Source organism: Rhinopithecus roxellana, chromosome 9, assembly GCF_007565055.1.
Source record: "Rhinopithecus roxellana isolate Shanxi Qingling chromosome 9, ASM756505v1, whole genome shotgun sequence".
NCBI lineage: Eukaryota > Metazoa > Chordata > Mammalia > Primates > Cercopithecidae > Rhinopithecus > Rhinopithecus roxellana.
This window is the reverse complement of record NC_044557.1, coordinates 14,374,197-14,398,715: the sequence shown is the minus strand read 5'-3', so window position 1 is coordinate 14,398,715 and position 24,519 is coordinate 14,374,197.

Here is a 24,519-nt window from a genome sequence, read left to right as displayed (position 1 = left end):
TAGACCTACAAGATGTTTTATAAAGATAAGCCAGTCCATGCCACATAGAGTTATAGACTTCATTTAGTGCTATTGAACTCTATAGCCAATAAAAATGAAGGATCATCCTGGAAACTATATATAAATGACAGATTTTTCTGAAGGGTCTGTGTGTACATGTGTCTGCATGTCTATATGAAGTGTTCAAGTGTCAGAGACTATAGAAATGTATCCCTAAATAATAACTTTTCGTTAAATATTTAGTTTCACATATAAATGGTGAGTGTTGTAAGGAAACAATACATTCAATTAAAGTCATCTGTTAAATTATAACAACTAAAGTTGTACCTATTATCCAGTGGAAGATCAGTTTCCAGAAATACAATCAAGAACAAGTTAACACATTCCTAGTACTGAAATAACACTCTTATCTAGTCTGTCTAATAGCTTTCAATTTTGTGTTTAAGAAAATCAAGAAGTTTTTAAAGAAAGATTTTTTTGCATATCAAATATACTGCCTTCCATTCAAAATGGTTTATGAGATACACATTTTTAGCACCATTCTCTCTCAAAGTTCTATTGAAATAAATGACTACATAAAAAATAAGTTTTAATTTATTTTACCATTTTAAAACTAGGAGGAGTGCCACCAGGAGACCTGAGCAGTGAGGAATTAATGGACCTAATGAAGCAGGCATGAGAGAAAGGACATAAAAATATGTTCACATTCAAGTAGAGCCTGGAAATAGAACTCAGGAAGCAACAGAGAGGAGGAGAGCTCGGGGAGAAGTCAGCTATGCACGGCTGGCCAGCGGCTAATAAGAAGGGGCAAATGGAAAGTATGTCACATTCTGTGGCAGGCATAAAGATGGGATCATTATCCTGGGTTATTCATATGGGTCCAATGTGATTATGTGCTCTTACAACGAAAGGATGAAGGCCAGGGAGTCAGGGACATCAAATTATAAAAGCCTAAGTTGGAATGATGTGGCCATGAATTCAGGCAGCCTCCAGAAACTGGAAAGGGCAGGGAACAGAATTGCCTCCCCAGTTCACAGAAGCAACACCACTCTGCAAACACCTTGACTTTAGCTCCACAAAACCCGTTTCAGACATCTGACATCCAGAACTGTAAGATGGCGAAAGATACTAAATCTGTGTTGTTTTAAGCTATCAAATTTGTAATAATTTCTTAGATCAGCAATAGGAAACTAATACAAATCTCAACAACAAAAAAGAGTTTTCAGTCTTTATACTTGAACAACAAAAAGAGGCTTAAGTTGGAGTTCTAATTCTGGAAAGTTCCAGTGTTTTGTTTTGCTTTTATTGTTTAGATCAGAGAAGCAGGATAGTGCTCTACTTTTTTTATGGCCATATGGGGGCATGCCCCTACCAAACATATCATCCTACTGTGGACATCCTGACTTGGCTGAAGTCCAATCCTCCCACATCATCACTAGAGTGCAACAAGGACACTAGGGCCCTGCATATATCACAAGAAAACAAAAATATCTCATCTGGGTGTAGAAAAAATGCCCATATAAAAAATGTTTATTATCTTAAAAGTATAGATTGAACAGAGTCTATATTCTAGACTTTTACATGTAAGTATAAACAATCATACCAATCAATATCTGCAGAACACAAACAAAATATAAGGGAGGCACTAAATTCAATGAATATTACATATTTAAAAAAAAAAACAGAATTAATGCAGGAGAAAATGAAAAAAAAAATAAAGTTTTCTTAATACCCAACTAAATTGCACTGATAATGTTTATAGTTCTACTTCCTTTCTCCTAGAATTCTCTTTTACCTAATCCTGACATGGAAAGCTGTCTCATTTAATGTGAGTTTGAAGTATTTCATCTCAGAGACAATTTCTTGAACACGCTAAAGACAAAACCAAAAACCCTCTTGTTTCTTTTTTTCTCTTCCTTTGCTTTGTATTTTTTCTTAAAATTTATTATTCCCCTCATTAAACTAGGAGTAAAGAAGAAATTTATTTAAAAGAACATCTACAAAAACCGTACAGCTGACCTCATACTTAATGGTGAAAAACAAGATACTTTCTCCCTAAGGTTGGGAACAATGCAAGCATATTCCCTCTCATCACTTCTATTCACACTGTACTAGAACACCTAGATAATGCAGTAAGACAAGCAAAAAAAAGAAAGGTGACTCGTATTGAGAAAGAAGATATCAAACTATTTCTGTTCACAAGCAAAATATAAACTTTGATAAGAGAAATCAACAATGTTCTAAATAAACAAAGAGAAATTCCATGTTCATACATAAGAAAACTGTATTTTCAGATGTCAATTCTTCCCACTTTGATCTATAGATCCAATGCAATCCCAATCAAAATTCCAAACAAGTTATTCCATTGATATTGATAAACTGATTCAAAAGTTTATAACGAGAGGCAAAAGACTCACAATAACCAACACAGTAGTTTGTATAGAATTGTACCTCTCAGTTAGCAGGTGTCCAATATTGGTTAACTATTTCCTCATACCTTAGTAAAAATAAATGACTATAGTCATATGATTTTTTTTTTTGTAATTTTGTGTGATGAGGTTAAGTAGAAAAAAAACGAAACAATTTATAATCTAGATTGTGAGTAGTATTATCTGTTCCATGCCCTCACCCCTTCCAAAGTGTGGTCCTAATGAGAATTATTTGGGTGACATTTGCTACATCTAACAGATTCATGCTAAAACAGAAAGATAGCAAAACATGATACAAGAAGTGAAGACAAAGGACAACTTCAACTGACTAATAAGCTCTAAAATACTGACAATTTCTATTTCTCTACGGAAAACAACAAACATTTCTGACTTTGTGTTTAATTGTAATTTAAACATTACTTTTCTGTGTGCTGCCTAAGACCCAGTTATATCTTGTCTTAATAATCCGTAATGCATTATAAAACCTACATAATTTTAAAATTTGATATAAACTGCTTGAAAATACATATTTATTTCAAAGTCCAGTATAAGCACTTCACATGAACATTTTCCTAAATCAGACATAATTACAGTAATAAAATTACTAATCTCTACCTTGTATTCATACTTTTGTTCACGAACTCTGCTTCTTCCAGGCATATGCCATTTTCTTCATTGTATCATCAGGGTAGTGTGCATTAATACAACATGTTGGATAGCATCAACATGCTGTTCTGGAAAAAGGAGGATACTACCTATGGGGTCATAAGAAGGTGATTTACAACAGCAACATATTCTAATTTGTCTTTTAAGATATTAACCAAGTCTGGAATAGACTTAAAAGTTGACAACACAATTTCAGTTTATAGTTCTAAAGTTTTAGTTTATTGTTTCCTAATTATAATGGCATTATCAAGCCAATTGGAAGTAAGAGTCTGAGACAGAAAAAGAACATATTTCAAGAAGTAACCAATGAAAATAATGTTTACTAATATTTTACCCTGCCTTCTAGGGTAAGGTTATTTTAAATGGAAATTTAAAAAATAGAACTATTACATAGACTGTGGAATTGGAGTAATGTAAACATTTTCCTAAGATCAGAAATAAATGGGAAAAGGCCTTGTATGACCTGACAGTCAAGAAAATGAAAATAAAAAATAAAAAGAAAGAAATAAGGTGAGAGATGAGGATTCAATTTCGTTTTCCTACGTGTGGCTTGCCAATTATCCCAGCAACGTACAAAATAGGGTGTACTTTCTCCACTTTATATTTTTGTTTGCCTTGTCAAAGATCAGTTGGTTGTAAGTATTTGGGTTTATTCATGGGTTCTCTATTCTATTCCATTGGTCCGTGTGCCTGATTTTATACCAGTACCATGCTGTTTCAGTGACTATTGCCTTATAGTACAGTTTGGACTCAGGTAGTGTGATGCTTCCAGATTTGTTCTTTTTTGATATAAAAATCAACTCAAGATGGTTAAGGACTTAAATCTAATACCTGAAATGGTAAAAATTCTAGAAGATAACATTGGGAAAATCCTTCCAGACATTGTCTTAGGCATGGATTTCATGACCAAAAATCCAAAGCAAATGCAATGAAAACAAAGATAAACAGTTGAGACTTAATTAAACTAAAGAACTTTTGCATGGCAAAATGAATAGTCAGTAGAGTAAACAGACAACCCACAGAGTGGGAGAAAATCGTCACAATCCACACATCTGACAAAGGACTAATAATCAGAATCTACAACGAACTCAAACAGATCAGCAAGAAAAAAAAAATCCCAGCAAAAAGTGGGCTAAGAACGTGAATAGACAATTCTCAAAAGAAGATATAGAAATGGCCAAAAAACATGTGAAAAAATGGTCAACATTGCTAATTATCAGGGAAATACAAATTAAAACTGTAATGCGATAAAACCTTACTCCTGCAATAATGGCCACAAACCAAAAAATGAAAAAAAAAACAGGAGATGTTGGGGTGAATGTGGTGAACAGGGAACACTTTTACACTGCTGGTAGGAATGTAAATGAGTACATCCACTATGGAAAACAGTGACCTTAACTTAAAGAACTAAAAGTAGAACTACCATTTGATCCAGCAATTCCACTACTGAGTGGGGAAAGGAGTCATTATATGAAAAAGATATTTCCACATGCATGTTTATAGCAGCACAACTTGCAATTGCAAAATCGTGAAACCAACCCAAATGCCCATCAACCAACGAGTGGATAAAGAAACCATGGTATATTTATATGGTAGAATACTACTCAGTCATAAAAAGGAATGAATTAATGTCATTCATAGCAACCTGGATGAGATCATAGACTATGATTCTAAGTGAAGTAACTCAGGAATGGAAAGCCAAATATTGTCTGTTCACACTGATATGTGGAAACTAAGCTATGAATGTAAAGGCATAAGAATGATAAAAAGGACACTGGGGACTTGGGGGAAAGAGTGGGAGATGGGTGAGGGATAAAATACTACACATACGATGCGGTGTATACCACTCGGGTGACAGGTGCACCAAAATCTCACAAATCATCACTAAAGAACTTATGTAACCAAATACCACCTGTACCCCAATAACGTAGGGAACAATAAAAAAGAAATAAAAGAAATAAATAGGAAGACATGAAGTGAAGTAAAAAGTGAGCCACATCAACCAGGCTCACTAGGGAAACAGGCTAATAGGAGAGATAACCAGATGTACATATACAGGAGAAATTTATGCAAAGGAATTGTCTCACATGATTGTGGGGGATCGCAAGTTTGAAAGTGGTAGAGGCTGGAAACTCAGGCAGGATTAATGATGTCATCTTGATGCAAAATTTCTTCTCTGGGAAACCTCAGTATTTGACTTTTAAGGACTTTCAATGGATTAAATGTGGCTCTTCCACACTATTGAGGATATTGGACTCCTGCTGTCTGAGACATTTGTTTACTTGGTGTTTTCATGAGATCCAGCCCCAGTTCTAGCAGAATGCAGAGAGAATTCACAGGGTGTTTCATGATGAGGAGGGTATCCAGAAGCCAAATGAACTGGGAACATCATGAGTTTTAAAATTCTATTCCTATGTGGCAATATCCTTTCTTAATCTTTAAGCAGAGTAGAAGGAGACTCGATTTGGTGGCACTGCTATACACTTTGGAGCCTAAGCAGGAGATGTTAAAGCCGCAACTAAAGATCACAGCACCTGTGATCCAAGGCCACATCTAGTTGCAGATATTATCCACATCTAGAAAGTACCCCCACAGCAACACTTAGATTGGTGTTTGGTTAAATAGCTGGGGACTCTGCCTAGCCAAGCTGACACATACAACTAAACTAATATAATAAGTTCCAAAGCTACAATCACAGCCCAAGGATTGGTGATTGAACTAATTACTAATGGATTCATAGATATGAAATAATGAATGTCTGTGTCCAAACATCTCTTAAAAAGGTGACAGAGTAACAATAAATACATAGTTTACCAAAGAATAAAATGAGAATTCATCCTGAACCTTGAGCAATGGAAGAAGAGAAGAAGAAAAAAGAATTAGGTCCTCACAGCATAACAAAAATAGGATCAAAACTAAAAAAAAAAAAAAAAAAAAAAAAAAAAAAAAAAAAAAAAATTTCAAATACATGCAATTACATGGAAATTAAACAACTTTCCCCTGAATGACTTTTGGTTAAATAATGAAATTAAGACAGAAATCAAGAAGCTCTTTGAAACGAATGAGAACAAAGATACAACATAACAAAATCTCAGGAACACAGCTAAGGCAATATTAAGATAAAAATTAATAGTACTAAATGCCCAAATCACAAAGCTATAAAAGTCTTAAATTAACAATATCATAACTAAAAGAATTAGAGAAGCAAGAACAAACGAACTCCAAATGTATCAGAAGACAAGAAGTAACCAAAAGAAAAACTGAACTGAAGGAGATCGAGACGTGGAAAAACATCCAAAAGATCAATGAATCGAGGAGTTGTTTTCTTTTTCTTTGAAAACATTAATAAGATAGTTGGCCACTAGTTAGACGAGTAAAGAAGGAAAGAGAGGATATTCAAATAAACACAATAAGAAATGAAAACGGGGATATTACCACTGAACCCACAGAAACACAAATAACCATCGGAGACCACTAGGAACACCTCTGTGCATACAAACTAGAAAATCTAGAAGAAATGAATAAATTACTGTACACATAGACCCTCTCAAGACTGAACCAGGAAGAAATTGATTCCCTTTATGAACCAAAAATAATGAGCCTCAAAATGGAATAATGAATTAATAACCTACCAACAACAAATAAAAGGCCAGGACCAGACAGTAGAATTTTAGAAATGCAAAAATTCTAAATTTTTCTGAAAGTATTCCAAAAAATTGAGGAGGGACTCCTCTCTAACTCATTATATGAGACCGGCATCGTCCTGATACCAAAATCCGACACAGCCACAACAACAACAACAACAACGACAACAACAAGAAAACTTCAGGCCAATATTATTGATGAAAATTAATGCAAAAATCCTCAACAAATACTTGCAAACTGATTCCAGCAGCACAGCAGAAAGGTAATCCACCATGATCAAGTAGGCTCTATTCCTGGGATGCAGGGTTGATTCAACATATACAAATCAATAAATTTGATTCATCACATAAACAGAAATAAAGACAAACACCACATGATTATCTCAATAGAGGCAGAAAAGACTTTTGATAAAATTCAACATCCTTTCATGTTAAAAACTCTCTATAAACTAGGTATTGAAGGAGTTTGCCTCAAACTAGAAAGATAAATTTCTTTCTCTCTTTTTTAAAGGGCATCCAAATAGGAAGAGAGGAAGCCAAACTATTTCTGGTTGCAGACATGATTCTATACCTAGAAAATCCAACCTATATCTAGGTTCAGCCCCAAAGCTTCTTCAGATGATAAACAACTTCAGCAAATTTTCAGAATACAAAATTAATGTACAAAAATCACTAGCATTCCTATACGCAAACAACAGCCAAGTCAAGGGCGGCCAAATCCGAAGTGCAATCCCATTCACAACTGCCATGAAAAGAAGAAAACACGTAGGCATTCAGCAAAGCAGGGGGGTGAAAAATCTCTACAATGAGAGTTACAACAGTGCTCAAGGAAATCAGAGAAGACACAAACAAATGGAAAAACATTCCATGCCCATGGATAGGAGGAATCAATATAATCGAAATGACCATACTGTTCAAAGTAACGGACATGTTCAATCCTATTCCTATTAAATTACTAATGGCATTCTTCACAGAAGTGGAAAAATCTATTTTGAAATTCCTATGGAAGCAAAAAGGAGCCCTAATAGATAAGGAATCCTAAGGAAAAAGCAAAGCTGGAGGAATCATGTTATCTGACTTCAAACTATAATAGAGGGCCACAGTAATCAAAGCAGCATGGTACTGGTACAAAAACAGAATCATAGACCATACCAATGAAACAGAAGAGAGAACCCAGAAATAAGGCCACACACCTACAACCATCTGATCTTCAACAAAGCTGACAAAAACAACCAGTAGGGAAAAGGATTCCCTATCCAATAAATGGTGTTGTGATAACTGGCTAGCCATATGCAGAAGATTGAAACTATGCCTCTTCCTTACAGCACATACAAAAATAAACTCACGATGGATTAAAGACTTAAATGTAAAACCCAAAACTGTAAAATCTCTGGAAGACAACCTAGGCAATACCATCCCAGACATAGAAATGGGCGAAGATTTTATGACGAAGATGCCAAAAACAGTTGCAACAAAAGCAAAACTTGACTAATGAGACCTAATTAAACTAAAGAGCTTCTACACAGCAAAAGATACGACCAACAGAGTAAACAGACAACCTACAGGGTGGGAGAAAATGTTTGCAAACTATGCATTCAACAAAAATCTATTATTCAGCATCTATAAGAAACTTAAACAGATTTACAAGAAAAAATCACCCCATTCAAAAGTGGACAAAGGGCATGAACAGACATGTCTCAATAGAAGACGTACATGCGGTGAAAAATCATGTGAAAAAAAGCTCAATATCACTGGCAATTAGAGAAATGCAAATCAAAACCACAGTGAGATACCATTTCACACCACTCAGAATGGCTATTACTAAAAAGTCAAAAAATAACAGTTGCTGGTGAGGTAGCAGAGAAAAGGAACACTTATACACTGTTGATCAGAGTGTAAATTAGCTCAGTCATTGTGAAAAACAGTGTAGTGATTCTTCAAAGAGCTAAAAACAGAACTACCATTCAGCCGAGCAATCCCATTACTGGGTATATATGCATAGAAATGTAAATCATTCTACCATAAAGACGCATGCACATTCATTGCAGCACTATTCACCAAAACAAATACATAGAATTAGCCTAAATGCCCTTCACTGGCATATTGGATAAAGACAACATGGTACATATACACCATGTAATACTATGCAGCCATAAGAAATGAGATTATGTCCTTTGCAGGAACATGAATGTACCTGGAGGCCATTATTTTTAGCACACTAATAGAGGAACAGAAAACTAAATATCATATATTCTCACTTATATGTGGTAGCTAAATGATGAGAACAGCTGGACGCAAGGAGGGGAACAGTAGACACTGAGGGAACAATAGACACTGGGACACTCCACACCCTATGGTGGGTGAAGGGTAGCAGGAGGGAGGTGATCAGAAAAAAATGACTATTGAGTACTAGGCTTAGTACCTGGGCAACAAAATAATCTGTACAACAAACCCCAATGACATGAGTTTACCCGTATAACAAACCTGCACTTGTGCCCCTCAACCTAAAATAGAATTTTTTTTTTAAAGAACTAGATCCTAAAAGAAGCAACTGGTAACTAGTAGGGAATTCTATACATTCACTTAGAAGAGATTTTTAAACTAAAGCATTTGATTAATGTAAGCTGGTGCTAGATGAGGACACAGCCTGACAAATATTTAGTCACTTAGTTTTTTTCTAACATCAGAAGTATTTTCACAGTATGTAATGGTTCATAATTTACTTTTATCTTACAAAAATAACTATAATAACTTTACACTCACATACAAAAACTATGACTTGCACAGTTATGTATGGGATCATAAAACTATAGATAGTTTTGGGGTAGAAAACAAAGGAAAAAAAGGCCAGGTGTGGTGGCTTGCGCCTGTAACTTCAGGAATTTGGGCAGTCGAAGTGGGAGGATCCCTTGAGCTCAGGAGTTTGAGACCAGCCTGGGAGACATAATGAGACCCCATCTTTATGAAAAATATAATAATAAATTATCCAGGTGTGGTGGTGCCTGCCTGTACTCTCTGCTTCTCTGGAGGCTAAGGTGGGAGGACAGATTGAGCCCAGGAGCTCAAGGCAGCAGGGAACCATGATCACGCCACTGCACTCCAGCCTGGATGACAGAGTGAAACATGCTGTTAAACTAGCATAGTGAAGGCATCCTTAAATGAGCAGCAATTAGAAAAAAGGTGAGCTCAGATTATGAGAACTTTTTATGATTAAGTCAGTGGATCCATCCTTACCTGATGGGAAAACAGATAATATTTACTTTCTAATGAGTGATATAAAATGTGGATTTTTGAAACAAAGTGGCTTAAATCCTAAAATATGAAACAAAATTTTAAATAATCTCTGAAGGTTTGGCAAGTCATTAAACAGATTTGTACTCAAACTCTCACTCATAGTAAGTTGAAGTTATACACTAGAAATAAATCTAAATTAGTGCATTTGGCTTAAATGCTTTATATATTATTTTTATACCATATAATTCACCAAAGAGTAAAAATTGGGTTTTTCTAGGATTTGCAAAGTCTTGCAGCCAATACTGCTATCTAATTTTACAACATTTTCATTATCCCAAAATGGGCTCATTTGCAGTTATTTTCTATCTTCTATCCAACCCTAGGCAAACAGTCACCTACTTTCAGTCTCTGTGTTCTGGAAACTGTACATAAATGGAATTATTTATGGAGGATAACATCAGAGGCCTTCTTTTACAGTTTCTCCTGTTGTCACCTTTTTTTTTTTTTTTTGAGATGGAGTCTGTCTCCCTCTGTCACCCAGCCTGGAGTGCAGTGGCTTGATCTTGGCTCACTGCAACCTCTGCCTCCCAGGTTCAAGGGATTCTCCTGCCTCAGCCTCCTGAGTAGCTGGGACTACAGGTGCACACCACCACACCAGGCTAACTTTTATATTTTTACCAGAGACAGGGTTTCACCATGTTAGCCAGACTGATTTCAAACTCTGACCTCAGGCGATCTGCCTCCCTCGGCCTCCCAAAGTACTGGGATTATAGTCATAAGCCACCGCACATGGCCAGTCACTTTGTATTTTACTTGTAAACACTCTAAATGCATGAAGAAATGTCTGGGTCAGCAGTCATTGCTAGTCATACACACCTATCCTGGCAATATATACCCCTCACAAATATTTCGGATTACATGTAGACACAGAATGCAAGAAGGCAGTATATCCACCTGGAGCCTGTATTGACGTCTGTGGAGGATGACAGTGGTGTACATGGAGGACCACGTCGGGATAGGCGGCTTCTCTGTGGTGCTGCTGGTCCTGCAGTCCTGGGACTGGGATGCTGCCGTCAGAACTGGCTGGAAATAAGATTCTTAGCATAAATGCTTCAGTCAGATTATGAGTTTAAGATGAAGGAATAAAAACTAACAGTGCAACAAAGGGCTGTTTTTGGAAATCAAAGCTCTCTTTTCAAGTGTGCACAGCATGTAGCAAATAATCATCGCACAAGGGTCTTTTCAGTAAATATCCCACACAGAGAATAATTGCAGTCAATAGTGTTATTGCTCAAATAGGAAGGATAGCACTATAGTATTGGGATAAATTCTCAAAGCAGAAAGAAAATGACTATCATTATATAATCTGTTTTCAACCTGAGTTATTTCAGTCCGTTTACTGATATGTTTCAAATGTGGACACATTCCTTTTCTTTGTAATATTTTAAATCAGTTTTCATTGAATTGAGAGCATCTGGCTTGGGGTTAAGGAAAAATTACCATGGCATTCATTTTTGAATTCTATCTAAATTCACTTGCAACAGAAAAAATAAATTAGGCCCTTTTCAGGGAACAGATGATAAAGACTAGGCTTGTCTATTTTCACAATAATAAAGAAATTGGTCATTCATTAACACAAAAATTGTCCTGACCATGCATATAGTTTGTGACCTGCTTTTCAACACTCCCTCAGAATAAAAAAAAATCTATCAAATTACTTCCCATTCTAGATAACAATAAAAACAGCTAACGTTCATTGTGTACCTGCCTGATTTTAGGCCCTGGGTAAATGCTTTCCGATATTATTTCCTTTAATAGTCACATAAATTCTACAAGGCAGATATTTTTAATTCAAATTTTCTATATGACTGGGAGAGTCTGAGACCCGTAAAGGATAAATTATCTGACACACAGACAATAAATAATAGCATAACATCTTGAATCCTGATGTTTCATTTTTATTCTGTGCTCCCCAAAATTATGCTTAATTGTGGAGCTTATCATTGTCCCTTTCAACATCTGTGAATGAAAATGTAGCAAGCTGATTATTTCCCAGAATAGTCACAGAAGAAAATACTCATCAGTTTCTACAGTCACCACTTTTTGAGGTAAGAGATTGAACAATAAAAAGTGACAGAAATGCAAATGTTTAGGTCTCCTTTGCAGACAGGCTGACAGCTACTTATGTCAGTTTAGGAAATTTAACCTCCTCACACCTTAGCTTCCTGTTCCAAAGTGGAGTTTAGGAGCCTTCTAATTTCATTTAACATAGAGGGTTCAACAATATAACTTATACATAGGATGTCTTCAAAAGTGGATAGTTTATTTATCTTATTTGGGAAATAATTGCTAACCTTCTAACAACTCTGCCATTGTAGTATGTGCTTGATTTTTTTTGACAATTATTTCTTCATTTTGATTAATAATACTTGTAAAAATGGTATTTGGGGATTGGAGGGCAGAACATAAAGTTTTTTTCTTCAGAAGAAGTGATACTACTTTAATGCATCCCTGATAAAGAAAAAACTTTGCATTTCCCTTCTTTGTGGAGTAATGACAGTTTTAAAAAGGGAAAGTAAAGCTAAAGAGTGCACTTCTGTTTTCAATGTATTCTTTATATGATAATTAAAATTAGAATTACATAATCTTGAAAATCAGAGGATGATTTTAAAAGATTTCTGGACTAAGATACCAGATTTGTCCAATTTTCTTTCTGGAAATGTTTTAGCTGGTATAATTTTTAAAAATTAAAGTGAATTAAGACACAGTTTTGGACAAATGCCCAAGTCCTGCCAGTATTTCTGTCTTTGGTGAAGAAATAAAGTTGTTTAGGGAGAAGGGCCATCGATGAGAAGTCACAACACTGAGTCAGTCGGAGTTGTTGAGCTGAGCCAGGGCACAAAGGCTGGGCTCCTGAATTTTGGTGAGAATGTTGACTTGGCACAGGCCCAAGGTTGTTCTCATTTCAGTACATGACTGATCCACTAAGAAAGACCTTACAAGAGATAAATGATACAAATCATACAGGTCTATGGTAAAGTTCCCTGATATCTCCCATAGTTCTCATATATGTGCTTTCAAATTAAGCGGCCAAATTAGATTATAATACAGCATATCAGAAGACACTAGGGTCTTTTTAAGCAGTTTGCCTATTAAATACCCAACTGGGTGAAACACCATATTAGCATACAAAGTGTACCTACAAACATATAAGACATTTCCTTTGACTCACTGTTACATCCTTTCACATTTTATTTTAAACTGTGTCATTTGTCTTCAGCAAGCGTAGTAATGACCATTGGTGTGAGTTGAGAACTGCCTTTGAAGGGTATGAAGAACATTGTTGAGCAGATGAATAATATTTTTTCAATTAAAACCACAACAATGTAACTCTGAGGAGGTATTTCTTATTACTGCCATATTCTCAGAAATTAGAAAGATGCCTAACACATAATTACCAATGAATACTTGCTAACAATTGACAAACTGGATTATTATTATTATTATTATTATTATTATTATTATTATTAGTTTTCGAGACAGGGTCTCACTTTGTCACCCAGGCTGGAGTGCAGTGGCGCAGTCTTGGCTCACTGCAGCCTCCCCTTCCCAAGAATAAGCAATTCTCCTGCCTCAGCCTTCCAAGTGGCTGGGATCGCAGGTGCACACCGGCACACCCAGCTATTTTTTGTATTTTTAGTAGAGACAGGGTTTCACCATGTTGGTCAGGCTGGTCTCAAACTCGTGACCTCAAGGGATCTTCCTGCCTTGGCCTCTCAAAGTGCTGGGATTATAGGCCTGAGCCACTGCACCCAGCCAACAAACTGGATCTTTTCTGAAAAACAATTAAATAAAATTACTAATCTTAATTGTGAAAGATTGTGTTTTCCAAAAATGCTATAGCAATATTTCCAGTACTATTTGCCCTTCCAAAACCTTGCCATTCTTCATCAAGAAGCGGAGTCTATTTCCACTCCACTTCAAATTGGGTGAGTTTACAACTGTGTTGGGCATAGAGGATGGTGGAAGAGATGCAGTGTGACAACCAAGACTGAATCATAAAAATGGTAGAGCCTCCACCCAGCACTCCTGTCTTCATTCTCTCTCTCCCATGGGTATTCACCATTGGAAGGTACCCAACACGCTGTGAGGAAGAGGGAGCTACATGTAGGAGCTCAATATAAGTGTTTTGAGATAGTGCCAGCCAATGTTTCAGCTGCCAACTAGCATAACCACCCAGCATAGGAATGGATGAATCTTTATTTCCAGTCCCTAGGCTTTGACTCTTCTGGCTGAGGACCCAGATACAATGAAGAAGAGATGTACTGTGCCCTGTCCAAATTCCTGACCCATAGACTCTATAAGTACAAGTGGTTGTTTTATACTCACCATGCATTTTTTGACAGTTTGTTCTGTAGCCATAGTAACTGGAAAAATAATTAATATGATTTACAAAGACTCACAAATAAACACTAGACACAGAAAAAAAACGGAAAATTTAAATTCTGTTTGTCGTTAAATAAAGATATTAACTTTCACAGTGCTATTATAAATATTTTGACATAAAAGTTTTATGAAGTTTTTACAGTTGACTGCTCAAGCTCTTAAGCTTCGGTGTTTTAGCCATCCTAATGTTGCATCTATGTGTCTAGATGCATGGTTTTTATTATTCTCATCACCCCGACTATGGTATAAGCTCCCTGAAGGTAGCGACGGTATCCATTATTTTGATCAACATTATATTTTCACAGTGCCTGAAAAAAATAGTACATATTCAGTACATATTTGTTAAGTGGAATAAGAAGTATCATTTTGTGTAATTTCTATGTTTTCATTTCTTTCTATAGTTTCTTTTATCATCTAAGGTTGTAAACTTAATTTTTGAAGAGTTAACTCCCCACCAAATTTGTGTTTCCTGATTTTTCAACTCATATCAGTTGTGAATCCTAAGTCCTCCTTAGAATTATAGTTGAATTTTTGCAAAATTGTGTTTTTTTTTTTTTTTTGGTTTTGTTAGGATAAATTATTTGACTTCTTTACTATTGGAGGAAAACTGTGCTATTCTCTTCCAGTAAGTATTCTTGGTTTGAGAAACCACTTCTGATTCACTCCTAGGCTAGTTAGAGACCAAATGCTTGGCCATGGGCTGCTTTGTTGTCATGAAGCCTGAGCTGCCTGCCTGTAATGAATGGCATTTGTCCAACTCATCAAGCATTTCATCAAACAGGTGAAGTTACGCTTGAGATTGGGCACAAGTAAATAATTATAAACACTAAGTGACTCAGATTCCCAGAGCACACACTCCTGGTGCATTGTTTTCCTTCTCACAACCTGCATCAAGTATTCTCTATGAACTTTTTTTTTTTTTCCCTGATGAACATAGTTGCAAAACTTCTTCTTTTTTTTTTTTTTTTTATACTTTAAGTTCTAGGGTACATGTGCATAACGTGCAGGTTTGTTACATATGTATACTTGTGCCATGTTGGTGTGCTGCACCCATCAACTCGTCAGCACCCATCAATTCATCATTTATATCATGTATAACTCCCAATGCAATCCCTCCCCCTTCCCCTCTCCCCATGATAGACCCCAGTGTGTGATGTTCCCCTTCCCAAGTCCAAGTGATTTCATTGTTCAGTTCCCACCTATGAGTGAGAACATGCGGTGTTTGGTTTTCTGTTCTTGTGATAGTTTGCTAAGAATGATGGTTTCCAGCTGCATCCATGCCCTACAAAGGACACAAACTCATCCTTTTTTATGGTGGCATAGTATTCCATGCAGTATATGTGCCACATTTTCTTAATCCAGTCTGTCACAGATGGACATTTGGGTTGATTCCAAGTCTTTGCTATTGTGAATAGTGCCGTGATAAACATACGTGTGCATGTGTCTTTGTAGTAGAATAATTTATAATCCTTTGGGTATATACCCATTAGTGGGATGGCTGGGTCATATGGTACATCTAGTTCTATATCCTTGAGGAATTGCCATACTTTTTTCCATAATGGTTGAACTAGTTTACAATCCCACCAACAGTGTAAAAGTGTTCCTATGTCTCCACATCCTCTCCAACACCTGTTGTTTCCTGACTTTTTAATGATTGCCATTCTAACTGGTGAGAGATGGTATCTCATTGTGGTTTTGATTTGCATTTCTCTGATGGCGAGTGATGATGAGCATTTTTTCATGTGTCTGTTGGCTGTATGAGTGTCTTCTTTTGAGAAATGTCTGTTCATATCCTTTGCCCACTTTTTGATGGGGTTGTTTGTTTTTTTCTTGTATATTTGTTTGAGTTCTTTGTAGATTCTGGGTATTAGCCCTTTGTCAGATGAGTAGATTGCAAAAATTTTCTCCCATTCTGTAGGTTGCCTGTTCACTCTGGTGGTAGTTTCCTTTGCTGTGCAGAAGTTCTTTAGTTTAATTAGATCCCATTTGTCAATTTTGGCTTTTGCTGCTGTTGCTTTTGGTGTTTTCGACATGAAGTCCTTGCCCATGCCTATATCCTGAATGGTACTACCTAGATTTTCTTCTAGGGTTTTTATGGCATTAGGTCTAACATTTAAGTCTCTAATCCACCTTGAATTAATCTTCGTATAGGGAGTAAGGAAAGGATCCAGTTTCAGCTTTCTACTTATGGCTAGCCAATTTTCCCAGCACTATTTATTAAGCAGGGAATCCTTTCCCCATTTCTTGTTTCTCTCAGGTTTGTCAAAGATCAGATGGCTGTAGATGTGTGGTATTATTTCTGAGGACTCTGTTCTGTTCCATGGGTCTATATCTCTGTTTTGGTACCAGTACCATGCTGTTTTGGTTACTGTAGCCTTGTGGTATAGTTTGAAGTCAGGTAGCATGACGCCTCCAGCTTTGTCCTTTTGACTTAGGATTGTCTTAGCAATGCGGGCTCTTTTTTTGGTTCCATATGAACTTTAAAGCAGTTTTTTCCAATTCTGTGAAGAAACTCATTGGCAGTTTGATGGGGATGGCATTGAATCTATAAATAACCTTGGGCAGTATGGCCATTTTCACGATATTGATTCTTCCTATCCATGAGCATGGTATGTTCTTCCATTTGTTTGTGTCCTCTTTGATTTCACTGAGCAGAGGTTTGTAGTTCTCCTTGAAGAGGTCCTTCACATCCCTTGTAAGTTGGATTCCTAGGTATTTTGTTCTCTTCGAAGCAATTGTGAATGGAAGTTCATTCCTGATTTGGCTCTCTGTTTGTCTGTTACTGGTGTATAAGAATGCTTGTGATTTTTGCACATCAATTTTGTATCCTGAGACTTTGCTGAAGTTGCTTATCAGCTTAAGGAGATTTTGGGCTGAGACAATGGGGTTTTCTAAATATACAATCATGTCATCTGCAGACAGGGACAATTTGACTTCTTCTTTTCCTAACTGGATACCCTTGATTTCTTTCTCTTGCCTGATTGCCCTAGCCAGAACTTCCAACACTATGTTGAATAAGTGTGGTGAGAGAGGGCATCCCTATCTTGTGCCAGTTTTCAGAGGGAATTTTTCCAGTTTTTGCCCATTCAGTATGATATTGGCTGTGGGTTTGTCATAAATAGCTCTTATTATTTTGAGGTACATTCCATCAATACCGAATTTATTGAGCGTTTTTAGCATGAGGGGCTGTTGCATTTTGTCAAAAGCCTTTTCTGCATCTAATGAGATAATCATGTGGTTCTTGTCTTTGGTTCTGTTTATATGCTGGATTACGTTTATTGATTTGCGAAGGCTGAACCAGCCTTGCATCCCAGGAATGAAGCCCACTTGATCATGGTGGATAAGCTTTTTGATGTGCTGCTGAATCCGGTTTGCCAGTATTTGATTGAGGATTTTTGTGTCGATTTTCATCAGGGATATTGGTCTAAAATTCTCTTTTTTTGTTGTGTCTCTGCCAGGCTTTCGTATCAGCATGATGTTGGCCTCATAAAATGAGTTAGAGAGGATTCCCTCTTTTTCAATTGATTGGAATAGTTTCAGAAGGAATGGTACCAGCTCCTCTTTGTACATCTGGTAGAATTCAGCTGTGAATCCATCTGGTCCTGGACTTTTTTTGGTTGGTAGGCTATTAATTATTGCCTCAATTTCAGAGCCTACTATTGGTCTATTCAGGGATTCAACTTCTTCCTGGTTTAGTCTTGGGAGAGTGTAAGTGTCCAGGAAATTATCCATTTCTTCTAGATTTTCCAGTTGATTTGTGTAGAGGTGCTTATAGTATTCTCTGATGGTAGTTTGTATATCTGTGGGGTCGGTGGTGATATCGCCTTTATCATTTTTTATTGTGTCTATTTGATTCCTCTCTCTTTTCTTCTTTATTAGTCTTGCTAGCGGTCTGTCAATTTTGTTGATCTTTTCACAAAAACCAACTCCTGGGTTCATTGATTTTTTGGAGGGTTTTTTGTGTCTCTATCTCCTTCAGTTCTGCTCTGATCTTAGTTAATTCTTGCCTTCTGCTAGCTTTTGAATGTGTTTGCTCTTGCCTCTCTAGTTCTTTTAATTGTGATGTTAGAGTGTCAATTTTAGATCTTTCCTGCTTTCTCTTGTGGGCATTTAGTGCTATAAATTTCCCTCTACACACTGCTTTCAATGTGTCCCAGAGATTCTGGTATGTTGTATCTTTGTTCTCATTGGTTTCAAAGAACATCTTTATTTCTGCTTTCATTTCGTTATGTACCCAGTAGTCATTCAGGAGCAGGTTATTCAGTTTCCATGTAGTTGAGTGGTTTTGATTGAGTTTCTTAGTCCTGAGTTCTAGTTTGATTGCACTGTGGTCTGAGAGACAGTTGGTTATAATTTCTGTTCTTTTACATTTGCTGAGGAGTGCTTTACTTCCAATTATGTGGTCAATTTTGGAATAGGTGTGATGTGGTGCTGAAAGAATGTATATTCTGTTGATTTGGGGTGGAGAGTTCTATAGATGTCTATTAGGTTCGCTTGGTGCAGAGATGAGTTCAATTCCTGGATATCCTTGGTAACATTCTGTCTCATTGATCTGTCTATTGTTGACAGTGGAGTGTTGAAGTCTCCCATTATTATTGTATGGGAGTCTAAGTCTCTTTGTAAGTCTCTAAGGACTTGCTTAATGAATCTGGGTGCTCCTGTATTGGGTGCATATATATTTAGGAGAGTTAGCTCTTCCTGTTGAATTGATCCCTTTACCGTTATGTAATGGCCTTCTTTGTCTCTTTTGATAGTTGATGGTTTAAAGTCTGTTTTATCAGAGACTAGGATTGCAACCCCTGCTTTTTTGTGTTCTCCATTTGCTTGGTAGATCTTCCTCCATCCCTTTATTTTGAGCCTATGTATGTCTCTGCATGCGAGATGGGTCTCCTGAATACAGCAGACTGATGGGTCTTGACTCTTTATCCAGTTTGCCAGTCTGTGTCTTTTAATTGGAGGATTTAGTCCATTTACATTTAAGGTTAATATTGTTATGTGTGAACTTGATCCTGCCATTATGATATTAACTGGTTATTTTGCTCGTTAGTTGATGCAGTTTCTTCCTAGCCTCGACGGTCTTTACATTTTGCCATGTTTTTGCAATGGCTGGTACCAGGTTGTTCCTTTCCATGTTTAGGGCTTCCTTCAGGGTCTCTTGTAAGGCAGGCCTGGTGGTGACAAAATCTCTAAGCATTTGCTTATCTGTAAAGGATTTTATTTCTCCTTCACTTATGAAACTTAGTTTGTCTGGATATGAAATTCTGGGTTTAAAATTCTTTTCTTTAAGAACGTTGAATATTGGCCCCCACTCTCTTCTGGCTTGTAGAGTTTCTGCCAAGAGATCTGCTGTTAGTCTGATGAGCTTCCCTTTGTGGGTAACCCGACCTTAAGGACACCTATACCAAAACCCCATCAGTATGTCACCATCATCAAAGGCCAGAGACAGATAAAACCACAAAGATGGGGAAAAAGCAGGGCAGAAAAGCTGGAAATTCAAAAAATAAGAGCACATCTCCCCCTGCAAAGGAGCGCAGCCCATTGCCAGCAACGGATCAAAGCTGGTCAGAGAATGACTTTGACGAGATGAGAGAAGAAGGCTTCAGTCCATCAAACTTCTCAGAGCGAAAGGAGGAATTACGTACCCAGCGCAAAGAAACTAAAAATCTTGTAAAAAGAGTGGAAGAATTGACAGCTAGACTAATTGATGCAGAGAAGGTCATAAACGAAATGACAGAGTTGAAAACCATGACACGAGAAATACGTGACAAATGCACAAGCTTCAGTAACCGACTCAATCAACTGGAAGAAAGATTATCAGCGATTGAGGATCAAATGAATGAAATGAAGCGAGAAGAGAAACCAAAAGAAAAAAGAAGAAAAAAAAATGAACAAAGCCTGCAAGAAGTATGGGATTATGTAAAAAGACCAAATCTACGTCTGATTGGGATGCCTGAAAGTGAGGGGGAAAATGGAACCAAGTTGGAAAACACTCTTCAGGATATCATCCAGGGGAACTTCCCCAACCTAGTAGGGCAGGCCAACATTCAAATTCAGGAAATACAGAGAACACCACAAAGATACTCCTCCAGAAGAGCAACTCCAAGACACATAATTGCCAGATTCACCAAAGTTGAAATGAAGGAAAAAATCTCTATTAACTTTTGACAGAGGATGAAAAAATTGCTCCTGGCTTTCAGATTGGTCTCCACAGTATTCTGTTACTATCCAGCAGCAGACACCTGAGTGACTGCAGTCCCATTCTGGTGTCATCCTGAAGAACAGTGATGGGGGGAAATACTGTTCTGCATCCATCCCGGGGGCAGCACTTTGAGCAGGGCACCAAGTGATTCTTTTTGCCTAGAAAGAGAAATAGCCAAAAGGATCTTCACTGATTCAGAAACAACAGACCACTGTCTGGCTCAATACTCAGGAAGTTGGAGGGAATATATTTGGAAAGTTGGTGAAAAGGTTTTAAGAAAAGGTATGGAATGACCTTTCCAAGGAGGCACAGAGAGTGAAAATATTTGTGTTTTATGTAAATACTCACTAAATAGCAGTCTTAGTAGCAAAGAGTTTTAATAGTCAGATGGACAAGATTAGCTGTTAAGCAGATACTAGGGAGCTTCTTGCCTCAGATGCCCATAAACTCAGCCAATGGCCTCATGAGCAAACTGTGCCTGACAAGAGGAATGGGCATTACACATGGACTCAGCTACATGGATTTCCTTTCTCAAAATCAATCTGGTTACCACTGTAGATTCCTTAGCTTACCAAGAACAAGCCCACAGCCCATGAATGGCACCATTTTCTCAGTAGACAATCCAGCCACTCAGCAGGTTGCTTTACTTTGGGTAACTTTCTGCAGTGAAATAGGTACTTATTCTAGATATGGCTATGCCTTCCAGGTTGATTACATTGGGTAACTTTCTGCAGAGAAAGGGGCACTTACTCTAGATATGGCTATGCCTTCCTTCTCTGACCAAAGTACTTCTGCCAAAATCTCCTTCTGTGAGCTTATCGAACACATTATTCAATGTCATCGTAATCCACACCACATTGATTCTGAACATGTGAGTGATTTTGTAGCAAATGAAGTGCAGCGCAAGCACATGTTCATGGATTTACTGGTCCTACCATATTCTTTATCATTTTGACACAGCTAGACCAATAATAGAAGGGTGGGAGGGCTCTTGTTTATTTTTTCTTGTAATGTTCAATGAGTTTCAAAATGTGATTTATTTTAGATAAGTTTTAGACTTATAGAAAAACTGAGAGATAGTACAGAGAGTCCCCACATCTCATTCTTCCCATTATCAACATCTTCCATATAATACATTTGTTACAATGAATGAACTAATACTAATAAATTACTTTTAACTAAATCCATGCTTTATTCAGATTTCCTTATTTATTAGTTTCCTCAAGTGTTTTGTCTTTCTGAATGAGACCAGTGGCTGGTGACACTTTGTGAGACTGAATCAGCACTGAGAATATGGTGCTCGTCCTCCCATCGCTGGGATCTACTGGTGTGAGTTCGAGATGTGGAGCTCAGAGGGGCTCCTTTTCTCATTACCCTAAAGACTTACCAGCAATATTTTTGTATCCCATCTTTGAGATTTTGGATTCTGCCGATTTCAAATCTTTGCTCCCAAAGATTAAATACTTTGATCAGAAAATATAATGGTTTCATTAAATTCAAAGCTCTGGAAGGATTCTAGTCAGTAGGTTCCTCAGGCCAGTAAAATCAACTGACAAATATAATTGCTACATGGATTAGCGTGATTGTTCCTTGATATCAGAAGGAAATTGAATCTCTGTTACACAGTAGGAGTAGGAAGAAGCTTGGAACTCAGGAAATCCTTTTTAGTTCACTCAAGTCCTTTGATAAACGTAAATGTTAAATTACATTAGCCCAATACAGGTAGAACTTTTAATGAACAGACCCATCAGTGGTGAAGTGTTTGGTTATTTCTCCAACTAAGGAACCATGACCGGCTGATGGACTTTCTAAAGTGAAGGGAATATGGGTAAATAAAATATAAATAATAACTACCACCAGGTGAGTAGTTATAGAAATGAGAACTACAGAACTTATGAGTATTTGTTCATTGTTTTAATATGAATATGTTTGTGTGTATACCAATTTTCTGTCATTTTCTCTCCTTCATGAACCTATTTTTAACCTAATATTTGTTAAAGTGGATCATCCTATATCTCACTATGTATGTTGTAAAATATCAAATGGCACAGCTAGAAAAATGAAAATTACCCAATGATGGTGTCATAGAACTTTACATACTCTTTTTTAATTGCCATGCTTTTGATTGTATGAGGGATAATTATGTCATAAGTAATTAAGCATAATTTTACTATTGTCATTGTTTGAAAGTTAAAAATTGTGGAAACAGGTACCTGGATGTCATCTTAACAGAAGTTGTGCTATACTGGCTCTTTCTATTATTGACTTATTTTAATTGGAAATTATATTTTCCAGAATTGCGTTTAATGCATGATCCCAAGTCACAGTTGTACCAAAGAGGAAGCTACATCTGATTTGGGGGGGGAGAAGTTATCCAAGAGCAATTTACTCTTGGAAGGTTGCCCTGAGTCCATGGGAAACTTGACTGAGGGCAAAGTTCCAGCTTGCCTTCTCCCTTTTCTGTGACACTCCCAAGTGTTCAACAGTGGCCCAGACTTATTACCAGAAACCCTCCTCTGAATCACAGAGGCAGCAGCTTCCCAAAGACCACTCCACCAGTAATTTATTTGAAGTCCCACTTCAGCAGTTAGACATCCTGGGCTTCTTAGTTTGCTTTATTGGTAACTCCTCTTACACCGTAAAGTCTCCATTTAGATTTCCTCTTTACCAGGTTTTCCAACAATTTCAGCAATCAAGATCTAAATCCTTTATGAAATCCATTCTTGAATAACCCAGATATGTATTACTTTCTTGATTGAATCTCGTCTATTGTATGCATGAAATAATGAAGATCACTTGCAAGGACAAATGTGTGGGTAAGGATCAAATACGTTTGACTAAATAAAGCAACACTAATAACTGTCTTTTATGGAACTCCAACTCCCAGCGCGAGCGACACAGAAGAGCGGTGATTTCTGCATTTTCAACTGAGGTACTGGGGTCATCTCACTAGGGAGTGCCGGACAATCGGTGCTGGTCAGCTACTGCAGCCTGACCAGCGAGAGCTGAAGCAGGGCGAGGCATCGCCTCACCTGGAAGCCAAGGGGGAAGGGAATCCGTTTTCCTAGCCAGGGGAACTGAGACATACAACACCTGGAAAATCGGGAAACTCCCACCCCAATACTGCGCTTTAAGCAGACAGGCACACCAGGAGAATATATCCCACACCTGGCCGGGAGGGTCCCACGCCCACGGAGCCTCCCTCACTGCTAACACAGCAGTCTGCGGCGATCCATCCGCAAGGCAGCAGCGAGGCTGGGGGAGGGGCGCCCGCCATTGCTGAGGCTTAAGTAGGTAAACAAAGCCGCTGGGAAGCTTGAACTGGGTGGAGCTCACAGCAGCTCAAGGAAACCTGCCTGTCTCTGTAGTCTCCACCTCTGGGGACAGCGCACAGCTGAAGACCAACAGGGGAAGCAGCAGGGGCCAGTGCAGATGCGAACGACTCTGTCTGACAGCTTTGGGGAGAGCCGTGGATATCCCAACGCAGAGGTTGAGATCTGAGAACGGACAGACTGCCTGCTCAGGTGGGTCCCTGACCCCTGAGTAGCCTAGCTGGGAGACATCCCCCACTAGGGGCAGTCTGACACACCACACCTCACAGCGTGGAGGACACCCCTGAGAGGAAACTTCCAAAGGAAGAATCAGACAGGTACACTCGCTGTTCAGCAATATTCTATCTTCGGCAACCTCTGCTGCTGATACCCAGGCAAACAGGGTCTGGAGTGGACCTCAAGCAATCTCCAACAGACCAACAGACAGTCCTTCTGACTGTCAGAAGGAAAACTATCAAACAGGAAGGACACCTATACCAAAACCCCATCAGTACGTCACCATCATCAAAGACCGGAGACAGATAAAACCACAAAGATGGGGAAGAAGCAGGGCAGAAAAGCTGGAAATT